Source organism: Mobula hypostoma, chromosome 1 (assembly GCF_963921235.1).
Source record: "Mobula hypostoma chromosome 1, sMobHyp1.1, whole genome shotgun sequence".
Classification (NCBI taxonomy): domain Eukaryota; kingdom Metazoa; phylum Chordata; class Chondrichthyes; order Myliobatiformes; family Myliobatidae; genus Mobula; species Mobula hypostoma.
Window position 1 is genome coordinate 154,592,596 of NC_086097.1, and position 16,503 is coordinate 154,609,098.

General features: G+C 42.1%; 1 pseudogene; it reads left to right on the plus strand.

Moving 5' to 3' along the window:
• The window catches only part of LOC134346864 (collagen alpha-1(IX) chain-like), a 134,555-nt pseudogene that overhangs the window by 26,373 nt on the left and 91,679 nt on the right, over positions 1 to 16,503 (plus strand).

Here is a 16,503-nt window from a genome sequence, read left to right on the forward strand (position 1 = left end):
TGACAATGGACCCACATTCGCAGGCATCCCTGCAGCATCTTGTCCCATTAACTGATACCTGGCAAAGCTTGTTGGTATGCTGCAGGAGAAACTCACTGCTGGTTTGTGGACTTATGACAAGTAGTTTTAACAAACTGAAATTTGGCTGATTTTTCTGATGGACGGTATTCCCAGAAAAGCTGAAGTAAAAATCCCATCCTGAAGTTCAACAAGAGGGAAAAAAAAAATTGTGCATTCAATATATATATATATATATGTGTGTGTGTATATGTGTGTGTATATGTATATGTGTGTGTATATATATGTATATATGTGTGTATGTATGTGTGTGTATATATATATATATATATATATATATATATAATATATGTATCATTCTTTTATTTTGAGAGGAAATAAAGAATCAGATGCCTTTCATTGGGCTGATGATTCAAGTCTCATGTCTGAAATCTGGTTCATGCTTACAGTGGAGTTTACAGTGCTAGAAATTTATTTTTTTGGGTGAAGTGAATTTAAAAACAAGACTCTTGCAGTGTGAGATCGTTCTGAAAGATTCCATGCTCAGTTTTTGAAGAGCAGTGGAGTTATCTCCACCATCCTGGCCAAATTTCTCGACCAACCAACATTAACTCAGATGATCTGGGGAAGATCACTTAGCTGTGAAGTTTCCTGTGCTAGAGTGACAATTCAGCATTGTATGCAAAGCATTTTGGGATGTCCTGAGTTTGTTATATTTAAGATTTTCTCTGGAAATTCTCTGGTAATATATAAATACTTAAATCCCCTATCTTAATCTATCCTTCCTGAGAAACAGGAAGTTGATGATAAATAGATGTGCTTGTGCGAAGGTGAAATTGAGATTCAAAAGCTGTGATAAGGGCCCGAAAATGAGATTTATGCTTCACCCTAGATATCAATGCAGGAAAATAATTGCAACTTAGGTATAATAAAAGTTATCAGTTTGCCATTGTCTGCTTTGCATTTTTATCAATGTGCAGCATCACCCTAATTTATACTTGCGTATAAAGAGCTCCTCAAAATAAAATTGTAACACTTGCTTTTGATACACTGTGGTCTATTTAAGAAGATAAGCAACCAATCTATTCCCTTAGTGAGATGATGCCTTCCCACTGCTATCATGCATCTGTTGTAAATTTTCCTTTCTTTCTGCAAAAAACAACTTTGCTTTTTTCACTTCAGAGTGTTTGAATTTGTGGAGCATATCTTTCCTTCAGGGTCGATAAATAAACATGCAAACAATGGAAGTTTTTTAAAAGAATGAATTGCTTCCTTCTAAAATTCCTCTAAAGTAATGCAAATATTACTTACTTCAATCCTTCATTCTTAATCAGCATCATTTACAAAGATCATGGAAATTTTTGATTAGATGTGAGAAGTTTAGGAAGCAGAAGTCATAAGTAAAATTTTAAATTTTACATCGAATATACTTTTTTTCTATGGATGCTGCCTGGCCTGCTGAGTTCCTGCAGCATTTTGCTTGTATGAATTGGTTTTCCAGCGTCTACAGCGTCCTTTGTTCGTTTTTTTTAATTTAAATTAATTATGTATAATTGGATGCACAATTATGAGCATGAGATGAAAAGCAAGAAGTTCCTAAAATGATTAAATTTATCCAAACAACAGGAATTCTGCAGATGCTGGAAATTCAAGCAACACACATAAAAGTTGCTGGTGAATGCAGCAGGCCAGGCAGCATCTCTAGGAAGAGGTGCAGTCGACGTTTCAGGCCGAGACCCTTCGTCAGGACTAACTGAAGGAAGAATGAGTAAGGGATTTGAAAGTTGGAGGGGGAGGGGGAGATCCAAAATGATAGGAGAAGACAGGAGGGGGGGGGGATGGAGCCAAGAGCTGGACAGGTGATAGGCAAAAGGGATACGAGAGGATCATGGGACAGGAGGTCCAGGAAGACAGACAAGGGGGGGCGGGACCCAGAGGAAGGGCAAGGGGTATATTCAGAGGGACAGAGGGAGAAAAAGGAGAGTGAGAGAAAGAATGTGTGTATAAAAATAAATAACGGGGTACGAGGGGGAGGTGGGGCATTAGCGGAAGTTAGAGAAGTCAATGATCATGCCATCAGGTTGGAGGCTACCCAGACGGAATATAAGGTGTTGTTCCTCCAACCTGAGTGTGGCTTCATCTTTACAGTAGAGGAGGCCGTGGATAGACATGTCAGAATGGGAATGGGATGTGGAATTAAAATGTGTAGCCACTGGGAGATCCTGCTTTCTCTGGCGGACAGAGCGTAGATGTTCAGCAAAGCGGTCTCCCAGTCTGTGTCGGGTCTCGCCAATATATAAAAGGCCACATCGGGAGCACCGGACGCAGTATATCACTCCAGCCGACTCACAGGTGAAGTGTTGCCTCACCTGGAAGGACTGTTTGGGGCCCTGAATGGTGGTAAGGGAGGAAGTGTAAGGGCTGTGTAGCCCTTGTTCCGCTTACACGGATTCCTCTTCTCACCCTGTCTCTTGCAAAAACGCCATCCCCTTCTTGCAATTCCTCCGTCTCCGCCGCATCTGCTCTCAGGATGAGGCTTTTCATTCTAGGACGAGGGAGGTGTCTTCCTTTTTTAAAGAAAGGGGCTTCCCTTCCTCCACTATCAACTCTGCTCTTAAACGCATCTCCCACATTTCATGTACATCTGCTCTCACTCCATCCTCCCGCCACCCCACTAGGAATAGGGTTCCCCTGGTCCTCACCCACCACCCCACCAGCCTCCGGGTCCAACATATTATTCTCCGTAACTTCCGCCACCTCCAACGGGATCCCACCACTAAGCACATCTTTCCCTCCCCCACTCTCTCTGCATTCCTCAGGGATCGCTCCCTACACAACTCCCTTGTCCATTCGTCCCCCCCATCCCTCCCCACTGATCTCCCTCCTGGCACTCATCCGTGTAAGCGGAACAAGTGCTACACATGCCCTTACACTTCCTCCCTTACCACCATTCAGGGCCCCAAACAGTCCTTCCAGGTGAGGCAACACTTCACCTGTGAGTCGGCTGGGGTGATATACTGCGCCCGGTGCTCCCGATGTGGCCTTTTATATATTGGTGAGACCCGACGCAGACTGGGAGACCGCTTTGCTGAACATCTACGCTCTGTCCGCCAGAGAAAGCAGGATCTCCCAGTGGCCACACATTTTAATTCCACATCCCATTCCCATTCTGACATGTCTATCCACGGCCTCCTCTACTGTAAAGATGAAGCCACACTCAGGTTGGAGGCACAACACCTTATATTCCGTCTGGGTAGCCTCCAACCTGATGGCATGAACATCGACTTCTCTAGCTTCCGCTAATGCCCCACTTCCCCCTCGTACCCCATCTGTTACTTATTTTTATACACACATTCTTTCTCTCACTCTCCTTTTTCTCCCTCTGTCCCTCTGAATATACTCCTTGCCCATCCTCTGGGTCCCCCCCCGTGGTCTTTCTTCCCGGACCTCCTGTCCCATGATCCTCTCGTATCCCTTTTGCCTATCACCTGTCCAGCTCTTGGCTCTATCCCTCCCCCTCCTGTCTTCTCCTATCATTTTGGATCTCCCCCTCCCCCTTCAACTTTCAAATCTCTTACTCACTCTTCCTTCAGTTAGTCCTGACGAAGGGTCTCAGCCTGAAACGTCGACTGCACCTCTTCCTAGAGATGCTGCCTGGCCTGCTGCGTTCACCAGCAACTTTTAACTTTATCCAAATGTTCCATTTTAATTATCTCATGGAAGTTCTTTTCAAAGTTTATCTTATTGTTTGCCACATTAAGTGCTGGTGAATTAAGCGGGTTTTGTGTAGCTTTAGGAAAATAAGAATGAAATTCTTAAGGTAAGCCCGAAGGAACAGAATACTCAGTGACTTTATAATTGAGGAACTGAGTTCACTATTAAACATTTTTCCAAATATAGACTGATGAATTGATCATTCTGCTCAATTGTAGTATGTTGTCTGGGTAGATTTTCTGGCAACTTATTCCTCTTAGAACATATCATTTTACTAATTCTTACTGATGTGTTTATTTTTATTAGTCTGATTTTGGTTTCAGAGGTCCAAGGCCTGATTATGAAAAACCAAGCATGATTGGTCCAGTGGGTCCTCCAGGTCCTGCTGGGCCACCAGGTTCTCCTGGTTTACAAGGTCCTTCAGGATCTGCAGGGATTGCAGGATCACATGGGTTGGATGGAAAACAGGGATTGCAGGATCACATGGGCTGGATGGAAAACAGGGATTGCAGGATCACATGGGCTGGATGGAAAACAGGGATTGCAGGATCACATGGGCTGGATGGAAAAGATGGATCTGATGTAAGTCTTCACAACTTATTTGTTCCGAGTGGCCAGTTGGACTGCTTCGGCTAAGAACAATGCAGCTTTGTAAGCTCTTCTAAAATTTATGCCACATATTCAGAATCAGAATTAAGTTTATTATCAGTGGCATATGTCATGAAGTAAGTTGTTTTGTGGCAGCAGTACAGTGCAATACATAAAATACTATAGGTTACAGTAAGAAATATGAAAATAGTGCACAAAGAGAACAAAATACTGAGGTAAGGTTCTTGGCGTTTGTCGACTTTCAGAAACCTGATGGCGGAGGGGAAGAAGCTGTTACTAAAACATTGATTGTGCGTCTTTTCAAAGAATGAATGTTATTCAGTAAGCTTGGTATAGATGTTTAAACTTAATTTCTCTCATAGCAAGTCAGTGTATGATTCTGAAATACCTGTCCTTGCTATAAGCTGGCTGTTAAATTGTAGATTCAGCAGTAATGACATAAAGGCCTGATCAGGTCTCCAAAACTGGTTTAATACATTTGACTTTTGTGCATTCATTGAGAATGTAGCTTGTAATTCCTGATTCATGCACTGTCAAGGGAAATTTCATTTGGCATACCTATGAACAAAGACTAGAAGTAGGCTGTTGAACTCCCTGGGACTGTATTCCCACTTAGCTGCATTTCTTCCCCTCAGAATAACAAAAACCTATCAGAGTCTGAAAATCCCATTTGACCCTGAGTCCCCAAGAGGAGTAAGCTTCGAATATATATCACCTGTTACATAATACACAATATAGTATCACCTGACTACTAGATGGCCTGGTTCTAATTTTAAGATTACATGACCATTTTATGGAAGGTTTGCAGTTCTTGAGCCTGATTTACAAATTAATTAGATTGCAGCTTGTGCACTGTCTCAAGTACATGTTGCCCTAATTTCAACCTTTTAACCTGGGTTCAAAGTTAACTCTAAAGAGAGAGAAAAAAATATGTCGGAAATGCTGTGTGCTTATTGGAAAAACTAAGTATGTTCAATTTTCATTTTAAAGGGAGGAACGGGCCCTCCTGGTCAGCCAGGTCTTCCGGTAAGTACTGATTGTTTTCTAGAGTCATCTGGTTAGTTGGGAATGTGTAGAGTCTTCTCTAAATAACAGGAGTGAAAACAGTGAAGCCAGATAAATTCTGCAGCACACTAGGGGATGTCAGGAAGTGGTGGTGTTTACTACCCTCCCTGCTGCAAGGTTTTTCCTCTAAAACTTAAAATGAATTCCAGCAATCTCGGCGTATATTATAATTCTCCTTGCCAATGTCATGTGGCCAATAAGGTTTTGGGAGTGAATTCAACAGAATTCTGATTTATTTGTCTGAAAATCTGGGTCCATTAACCTTATAGATTTGCGTTTCAACAGGAAATAGATAACTGCAAGATGTAAAAGACCGAGGTCCAGCTAAATTAGTTTCTGCCATCCTGTTGGTCACACGATACACAATGGAATTATAGATTAGTGTGAAGAGTAAATCCCCATCAATTAAATACAGAAAGTGCAGGAAGCTATCTGTAAAACAGGTTACCATTTCAGATAAGCAAGTTTGCATCATCTGAAACATTCAGTTTGTTCTCTATCCAGAGAAGTTGCCTGATCTGCAGCAGATTTTCATTGTTTTTTGTCTTTATTGTTTATTCTTCTCTTGTAAATTTCTTTCAATTTGTCTGCAGCTGATTTAGTTGTGGGGAATGGTTTGGAAACTTCCTGAGTGCTTATATGCACCCCAAGCATGGATGTTTATGGAGCATTGGTAGACTTGAGATTGTTATGATGCAGTTTGTAGACCATATAACCATATAACGATTACAGCACGGAAATAGGTCATCTCGGTCCTTCTAGTCCGTGCTGAACTAATGCCTCAGCTCCTGTGTTTGGGTTTGTTTCCTCTGGGTGCTCCTCTTTCATCCCATGTACGGGTTGGTCAATTACATGGTCTCTCGAGGTTGACCTAAATATATGCAGATGAGTGGTTCAGTGTGAGGGAGGAAAGAAGAATAGGATGAGTTAGGGTAGGATTTGTATAAAGATGATATTCTTGTCTCATAAGATGTCTGAGCCCAAGAAATTTTAACAATTCAAGGTATTTTTGTTTAGCTTTGAGGAAAATTTCTCATTATGTGCTTATCCTCAAGCTTTATAAAGTTCAAACCACAAGACTCATGCTACCTCCAGTATGCCTGGTTAAAGTCAATTCATGACATCTTTAAAAAAAGAGATTATTTGTTAAATACTGTGAGCTGTTGGTAGTTGTGATTAATTTGTTTGTATGTACTCTGTTTTAAATTAAATTCTGCTATACAATAATAATTAATTTACACTGAAAGCAAGTTCATAAGCATACTGTTATCCTTTATAATTGAGGCAATTTCTGAAGCAATGTGTTGAAATACCTTGCATTCTATTTTGGCTTCTTACCAAAGATAGTGCATTGGGTATGGATGTTGAAAAGAGGTAAAACTAATACATTAAATTATACATAGAAATTAAATAAAACCAACTTTTTCAGAAATTTTGATGCCCAATGTCAGTTCTTTCTTTTCAATATGACATAATGCAAAATGGGAATAAATTAGGGGTAGCTATTTTTGTTGATCTCTCTCATTATTCACAATAAAAATAACCATCTTTGTAAAACAATTGCCATGTTGTTTTCTTTTTTTAAAATTCATTTTGGGACCTGGGAATTGCTGGGAGGGCTAGTATGTGCCTAACTTCCCTTAAGAAGCCTGCTTTTATTTTTAACTGGCATAGTCCATCTGGTGGTTTTGCTTCCCCCAAGGTATTGGGATGGAAGTTCCAGGATTTAGATCCAGTGACAATGAAATATTGGCAATATATTTCCCAGTCACAATATTGTGTGACTTGAAGAACCTTGAGGTATTCGCATGCCCTTATCCTTGGTTGTAAGGATTGTGGGTTTTGTGAGGAACTGTCCAAGTCTAGTAACTGCAGTGTATTTTATAGATGATACACACTGCAGCAACTGTGGGTCGCTGATGGAAGTCATAAATGCTCAGAGATGATGGAATACTAGTCAGGCAGACTGCTTCATCCTGGATCTTAAGAGTTGCTGGCATTGTACCTATCCAGGCAAATGAGTTTATGGACTGTGGATTTATTTCAGACTTGTGGTTTTTATATTCTGTGTTTATCGCTCGTAGCTTTCTGTTTTATTGTGCAAGAGGAGGGGGTTGGGGGTCAATGTTCTTGTTCCATTTTGTTCTGGGGGAGGGGGTGTGGGGGGAGTTGATGATTGGGATGCCATTCTTTTTTGTGCAGGGAGGGTGGGTCTGAATGACTTTCATGTTCTTTCTTTGTTTCCTGGCTATCTGGAGAAGATGAACCTCAGCGTTGTATTTAGATACATACTTTGATAATAATAAATGAACCTTTGAAATGGAGAGTATCTTATACTTCTAATTTGTTCCTTCTATGATTGGTCATCCTTACAGTAAGTGCAAGTCACGATTACAAATAGAATTCCATAACAAGGAATTGTCCAAATGGAAAATTTGTGAAAGATAGTAGATGATCCTATTGTAGTTGACAAAGCAATACTTCTTAAACAGTCCTCAAATCTTAGCTTTCCTCTTACATTTACTTGTATTTCTTGAAATTAATCTTAGTTTTGAGGGAGTGCTGATATCCATGTTACCAGTGAAACACACAGCCTGTGGATATTCACATTGAAATTCATTTAATTGTGATAGCCTATGTAAGAAATGTGCCAATTTATTCCATTCAGGGTTAGAAAGGGGAGCGTGGTAATCCTGGGCTCACAGGACCACCCGGAAAAGCTGGCTTTCCAGGGATTAATGTAAGTATTATAAACTGTTATCAGATTCCTCTGTATTATGAGATTTACACAACTAATTTCTGGATTTCTGTCATTGGGTATTTCGATTTAATTCACTTCACTATTACATTTTCTGTGTGTCATTTGGAAGTCTGTGTAAGACGCCCATTATTTTTACTTTGACAATTCCACCTAGAATCTTTTTTTTCATTGAGAATCTCCATTTCATCATTCCCTCTGATTCGAAATAGTCCCGGTACCTTTTCAAGTGCTAGTTGCATAGTGTGATGATATTCTGCTTTTTAAATAAAATACACGAGGAACATGCACTTTGCAGGCTGAGCCAGAGTTTAATTGCCAAATCGTAGCTGCTCTGGAAAAGGTGGGGGTGAGCTGCCTTCATGAACCGCTGCAGCCCTTGAGAAGCTTGCATAAAAACAATACTGCGAGGGAGGGAGTTCCAGGGTCTTGTCCCAGCAACAGTGAAGGTACGGCCATGTATTTCAGACTGGTGTGTGGCTTGGAGGACAACTTCCAGATGGTGATGGTCTCGTGCTTTTGTGATTCCCGTTTTATTAGCTAGTAGAGTTTGTTGGTTCAGATAATGCTGTCTAATAAGTCATATATAATATGCATATGTATATATATGATATGTATGGTGCATATGTATATTTATGTATATATGTAAAAAATAAAATAAGCAGTACAAAAATAAAAAAGATAAAGTTCATGGGTTCGATATCCATTCAGAAAATGTACGGAAGCGAGGAAGAAGCTTTCCTGAGTCACTGAGTTTGTGTTTACTGTCTCCTGTACCTCCTTCCTGGTGTTAGCAATAAAAAGAGGGCATGTCCTTGGGAGATGAGGTCCTCAATGATGGATGCTGGCTTTTTGAGGCTTCGCTCCTTGAAAGTTTCCTGGGTACTGTGGAGGCTAGTGCGCACGATGGAGCTGACTAAGTTTACAGCTCTCTGCAGCTTATTTTGATCCTATGCAGATGTCACCACCCCCACCCCCCAATACCAAACGGTGGTGCAGCCAGTTAGAATGCTCTCCATGGTACATTTGTAGAAACTTGCGAGTGACCTTGGTGACATACCAAATCTACTCAAACTTCTGATGAAACGTAGCCACTGTCATGTCATCTTTGTAGCTGCATTGATATGTTGGGGCCAGGATAGATCCTCAGAGATCTTGACATCCAGAAACTCGAAATTGCTCACCCTTTCGTCTTCTGATCCCTCCACGAGGACTGGTGTGTGTTCCCTCGTCTTAACCTTTCTGAAGTCCACAATCAGTTTTTTGGTCTTACTGACATTAAGGGCAAGGTTGTTGCTGCGGCAGCACTCTGCTAGCCGATATATCTTAATTCTCTATGCCGCTCGTCACCATCTGAAATTCTGCCAACAATAGTTGTGTCATCAGCAAATTTATAGATGGCAGTTAAGCTGTGGCTAGCCACCAGTGGTGTAGGGCTAGCCAGAGTGCACCGAAGCACGTCCAGCACATCTTTAGGAAAAAAGCTGAAATAAACAAGCTAATTAATTAGGTGCCGCCCAGGGTGATTCGAGTATCTCAGAAACTGCTGATCTCCTGGGATTTTTCCGCACAACAGACTCTGGAGTTTACAAAGAATGGTGCCAAAAACAAAATAACATCCAGCGAGTGGCTGTTCTGTGAGCGAAAACATCCTGTTAAATCCACTCACTGGATTTTTTTTTGTTTTTGGCACCATTCTTTGTAAACTCCAAAGTCTGTTGTGTGTAAAAATCCCAGGAGATCAGCAGTTTCTGAGATACTCAAATCACCCTGGGCGGCACCTAATTAATTAGCTTGTTTATTTCGGCTTTTTTTCTTAAAGATGTGCTGGACGCACTCCAGCTAGCACTGCACCACTGCTAGCCATGCAGTCATGGCTGCAGAGAGAGTAGAGCATTGGACTAAGCACACATTGCTACAGTGTGCTAGTATTGATTGTCAGTGAGGTGGAGATGCTACTTCTAGCCTGCACAGAATGTGGTCTTCCGGTTAGGAAGTCGAGGATACAGTTGCTGAGGGAGATACAGTGGGCCAGGTTTTGGAGCTTTTCGATCAAATGTTGGAATTATTGCGTTACACGGTAAGCTGCAGTCAATAAGCAGCATCCTGACATAGGTGTTTGTATTGTCCAGGTGTTCCAGGGCCAGGTGATGATCCAGTGCAATGGCATCTGCCATGTACCTATTGTGGTGATCGGCAAATTGCAGTGAGTCCAGGTCCTTGCTGAAATGGGAGTTAACTCTAGCTATAACCAACCTCTCAAAGCACTTCATCACCATAGGTGTGGGTGCTCCTGGATGATAGTTGTTAAGGCAGCTCACTGTGCTCTTCTCGGACACTGATAAAATTGTTGCCTTTTTGAAGCAGGTGGGAACTTCTGACTGTAAGAATGAGAAATTGAAAACAGAGTAAAAAGAAAAAAGAGCAGTGAGCTAAGCACACATCCTTGAGGTGCGCCGGAGATGACAGAAAAGTGATGTTATTACTGATCCTCGGCAATTTAGGTCTCCCAATAGGATGTTGACAATCTGGTTGCAGATGGAGGTACAGAAGCCTAGTTTTGAAGCTTGGTAATTAGATTTAAGGGAATAATGGTGTTGAATGCAGAGCTGTAATCGATTTTAAAAAGGAGCCTGACATATGTCTTCCTGTTTTCTTGGTTGTCTGGCTCTTGGAAGTTAGGAGATGAATTGCTCACTGAAGGATTCCTATCCTCTGACTTGCTCTTTTAGCCACATTGTTACTTGGCTTCTCCAAACAGTTACTGGTCAATGGTAACACCTAGAATATTGGTATTGGGATTCAGTGATGAGGATGTTATTGAATATCATGGTGTAATAGCTGAATTATCTCTTGTTAGATATCGTCATTACCCATTGTTTGTGTGGCACAAATGTTACTTCTCACCTAAAATCCTAGGCCTGGGTATTGTCCATGTCTTGCTGCATTGGGATATGGACTCAATATTAGGGGAGTCATGAATGATGCTGAACACAAGTATCCTTATGTGTGATCTTGTGATTGAAGGAAGATCATTGAGAAAGTGTCAGAGAATGGCTGGGCCTAGACCAGCCATGAGGAACTCCTGCAGAGAATGGCTGGGCTTAGAACGGCCATGAGGAACTCCTGCAGAGAATGGCTGGACTTAGACTGGCCATGAGGAACTCCTGCAGAGACGTTCTGTGGCTGTATAGTTCCAAACACAAGTGGATTTTCCTCCTGATTTACATTGACTTCAGTTTAGACATGGCTCCTTAATACAATAATCAATCAAATATTGTCTTGATGCCAGGGACAATTACTTTCATTTCATCTTTGGAATTCAGCTCTTGTGTTTCCATGTTTCCATAATGAGGTCAGTAGTTCCCTCTTTCTTCAGTGTTCATTCTAGGAAAATAGCATTCCTATCTTTGGGTCTGTGGGCTCATCTCAGAAGCAGTTAAAAGTTTTTCTTCTCATAGTCAAAGCTTTTCTGATCTTTCATTGACAGCTTTAATCTCTTCTCAAGTATTTTGTCATCTCTGGCTTAATTATTTTATTTTATATTCACCCAAACTTTTTTCACATGATCTTTCTGAATTACGAAGGCTCAAACATCCTCCACACGAAAATGAAAACTCACAATATTACTTTAATCTGTACTTTCTTGAGACATTAAACTGATGCTTCTCTTGTGTTCTCTTACAAATGAAATGCTTTTAAACAGAATTTTTCTTTGCTTTGAGGGCCCTGGACTTTACCTTGAATTCCTAATAAAGAGGACAAAGCACAGCTGACAATATACATCAGCTCCATCTCAAAAAGGGACAAAAGCTCACTAATACGATGACATTATTTGGTGGAAAATTGGGATATTAATGAATTAATTTGTATTTACATAGTTTAACTACTCACTATGCTCTTACTGAAGAAACTGCCTTGTATTGTACCATGGATTTTTTATCCCTGAGTTCAGTAAATACATGGAAATTACATTTTCAGGGAGCATTAAATTCTATTTTTTTTAAACATTGCTGGTTTTTTTTCCCACTAGGAACGGCCTGGTCCGATTGGGCCAATGGGACCAGAAGGCCGAGTGGTAAGTGACAAAAATGACTGTGATCAAAACGTATGAAAGGTGCTTTTATTTTTGTTGCTGTTTCAAATTCAAAGTTGTTATACACACTCAAGGTGTTTTTTCTAACATAGACTTGAGGTTGCACACAGCTTATGTGTGAAATAAATAAAGGGAATGCTTTTGATAATTTGTGCTTGTAAGTAGTGAAATATCACTGTTCAGTGAATAACAAGCTACGCCTGGGCTGAAGATTGGGAAAGCCAGTAGTCAGGAACGTGCGCTGCTTTATGACCAGAACTAGGGTTGTGAGTGCATGAATGTTTCAACATATCCAAACAAGCAGAAGCTAATGGGGAATTTGTTATATCTATAGAAGTGTTGTCTGTTTTATGTCATAGTAGTTTTAGCATTATTGGGAGTGGCCTTGGTGGCATTTCCATTTTTTGTTGTCCATGGGAAGTCATGCCCTCGTTCCTGTTTCCTGTTCTTTATGAATAGTGAAAGCACCAGCTAAAAGTGGGTTATACTCTTTCTGAAATTTATGTCCATTATAGAGCTGAAGTGGATGAGAGCCTGAGTAAAGTGCGTTGCTCCAACTATAAAAACTGACTGGAGATAAATCTACTCAACTCAAATATAGACATCAAAATTGCAATATTTGCTTGTCAGCTGGCTCCTTCGTTCTTAAACTTTATACAACATTTCACAATGAAAGTCACCAGCAAAACCAAGGACATATAAGATGGCTCTGAAGAAATATAATTTTTTATTGGGTATTTTTTTTACTTACACCAATGACTCGGGAGGTAGTAAATGGAAAATTGCAATGTTGATAAAAGGATACAATTGAATAATTAAGGGCCATGTATAAATGAATAAAGAGGATCCTGGAGTCACTTATTTTGAAAACTTCCATTTATTGATTGATGTTGTTATATTATCTGTCTCATTTAGATACCAACAGATTGAAAATACTATGTAGAATAGTGCGATGTTTGTTTCAGAAAAGGGTAACAAAGTGAAAGGTGTGTCCAGCTGCAGCTCCTGACAAACTGAGTTAGGGAACTGGAGCTGGAGCTGGATGAACTTCGGATCATTCGGGAGGCAGAGGCAGAAATAGAGAGGAGTTACAGGGAGATAGTCACCCCTAAGAGTCAGGAGACAGGTAGCTAGGTGACTGTCAGGAGGGGGAAGGGGAACAGACAGAATGAGCAGAGCACCCCTGTGGCTGTTCCCACGAATAATATGTACATCGGTTTGGATACTGTTGGTGGGGATGACCTACCAGGGACAAGTTGCAGTGGTTGCGTCTCTGGCACTGAGACGGGACCCTCAGCTCAGAAGGGAAGGAGGGAGAGAGAAGAGCAGTAGTGATAGGGGATTCGATAGTTAGGGGGACAGATAAGAGGTTCTGTGGAAGAGATCAAGAATCCCAGATGGTCTGTTGCCTCCCTGGTGCCAAAGTCTGCGATATCTCGGATCGAGTTCTCAGTATTCTCAAGAGGGAGGGTGAGCAGCCGGATGTCGTGGTCCATGTAGGGACCAATGATGTGAGTAGGAAGAGTGAGGAGGTCCTGAAAGGTGAGTTTAGGGAGTTAGGCACCAAGTTACAGGACAGGACCTCCAGGATTGCTACCAGTGCCACGTGCAGGTGGGTGTAGAAATAGTAAGATAGCACAGATCAACACGTGGCTGAAGACATGGTGCAGGAGGGTTCAGATTTATAGATAATTGGGCAGTTTTCCAGGGAAGATGGGACCTGTTCCAGCAGGACGCTTTGCATCTGAACCGGAGGAGGACAGAAAGAAAGCTTTTGGTATGCTGGCCTTTATAAACCAGAGCATTGAGTATAGGAGTTGGAATGTAATGTTGAAATTGTACAAGGGATTGGTAAAGCCAAAATTTGGAGTATTGTGTACAGTTCTGGTCACTGAATTATAGGGAAGATGTCGACAAAATAGAGAGAGTTCAGGGGAGATTTACTAGAATGTTACCTGGGTTTCATCTCCTAAGTTACAGAGAAAGGTTGAACAAGTTGGGTCTTTATTCTTTGAAGCGTAGAAGGTTGACGGGGGACTTGATAGAGGCATTTAAAATTGCGGGGGGATTGATAGAGTTGACGTGGATAGGCTTTTTCCATTGAGAGTAGGGGAGATTCAAACAAGAGGACATGAGTTGAGAGTTAAAGGTCAAAAGTTTAGGGGTAACATGAGGGGGAACTTCTTTACTCAGAGAGTGGTAGATGTGTGGAATGAGCTTCCAGCAGAAGTGGTTGAGGCAGGTTCAGTGTTGTCATTTATAGTTAAATTGGATAACTATATGGACAGGAAAGGAATGGAGGGTTATGGACTGAGTGCAGGTCGGTGGGACTAGGTGAGAGTAAACGTTTGGCACGGACTAGAAGGGCCAAGATAGCCTGTTTCTGTGCTGTAATTGTTATATGGTTATATGGTTAAATGCAGAAGATGAATTGTCAAGTCAAGTCACTTTTTATTATCATTTCAACTATATCTGCTGGTACAGAACATAGTAAAAATGAGACAACGTTTTCCAGGACCATGGTGCTACATGAAACAATACAAAAACTACACTGAACTACGTAAGAAAAAACACAAAAGCTACACTAGACTACAGACCTATGCAGGACTGCATAAAGTGCACAAAACAGTGCAGACATTACAATAAATAATAATAAATAATAAACAAGACAGTAGGCACTGTAGAGGGCAGTAGGTTGGTGTCAAGCCAGGGTCTGTGTATTGAGGAGTCTGATGGCTTAGGGGAAGAAACTATTACATAGGCTGGTCATGACAGCCCAAATGCTTTGGTGCCTTTTTCCAGATGGCAGGAGAGAAAAGAGTTTATATGAGGGGTGCGTGGGATCCTTCATAATGCAGATGCGGCATGTGGTGTAAATGTTTGTAATGGCGGGAAGAGAGACCCCGATGATCTTCTCAGCTGACCTCACTATCCGCTGCAGGGTCTTGCGATCCGAGGTGGTACAATTTCCGAACCAGGCAGTGATGCAGCTGCTCAGGATGCTCTCAATACAACCTCTGTAGAATGTAGTGAGAATGGGGGGTGGGAGATGGACTTTTCTCAGCCTTCGCAGAAAGTAGAGATGCTGCTGGGATTTCTTTGCTATGGAGCTGGTGTTGAGGGACCAGGTGAGATTCTCCGCCAGGTGAATACCAAGAAATTTGGTGCTCTTAACGATCTCTACGGAGGAGTCATCGATGTTCAGCAGAGAGTGGTCGGTCCATGTCCTCCTGAAGTCAATAACCATCTCTTTTGTTTTGTTCACATTCAGAGACAGGTTGTTGGCTGTGCACCAGACCATTAGCTGCAGAACCTCCTCTCTGTATGCTGACTCATCGTTCTTGCTGATGAGACCCACCACGGCCATGTCATCGGCGAACTTGATGATGTGCTTTGAGCTGTGTGTTGCAGCACAGTCGTGGGTTAGCAGAGTGAACAGCAGTGGACTGAGCACACAGCCCTGGGGGGCCCCTGTGCTCAGTGTGATGGTGTTGGAGATGCTGCTACCAATTTGGACTGACTGAGATCTCCCAGTCAGGAAGCCGAGGATCCAGTTGCAGAGGGAGGTGTTCAGGCCCAGTAGGCTCAGCTTTCCAATCAGTTTCTGAGGAATGATTGTGTTGAATGCTGAACTGAAGTCTATGAACAGCATTCGAACGTATGTGTCTTTTTTGTCCAGGTGGGTTAAGGCCAGTTGGAGGGTGATGGCAATGGCATCGTCTGTTGAACGGTTGGGACGGTACGTGAACTGCAGGGTGTCCAGTGAGGGGGGCAGCAGGGACTTGATGTGCCTCATGACGAGCCTCTTGAAACACTTCATGACGATGGATGTGAGTGCAACGGGACGGTACTCATTGAGGCAGGACACTGAAGACTTCTTCGGCACGGGGACGATGGTGGCGGCCTTGAAGCATGTAGGAATGACGGCGCTGCTCAGGGAGATGTTGAAGATGTCAGTGAGAATATCTGCTAGCTGGTCTGCACATCCTCTAAGCACTCTGCCAGGAGTATTGTCTGGTCCAGCAGCCTTCCGTGGGTTGACCCTACACAGGGTTCTCCTCACATCGGCCACAGTAAGACATAAGCACCTGGTCACTTGGAGGAGGGGTGGTCTTCCTTGCCGCCACGTCATCATCTGCCTCAAACCGAACGTAGAAGTTGTTCAGCACATCTGGGAGGGAGGCATCGCCTACACAGTCAGGTGATGTCCTGTAGTTAGTGATCTCCTGAATGCCCTTCCACA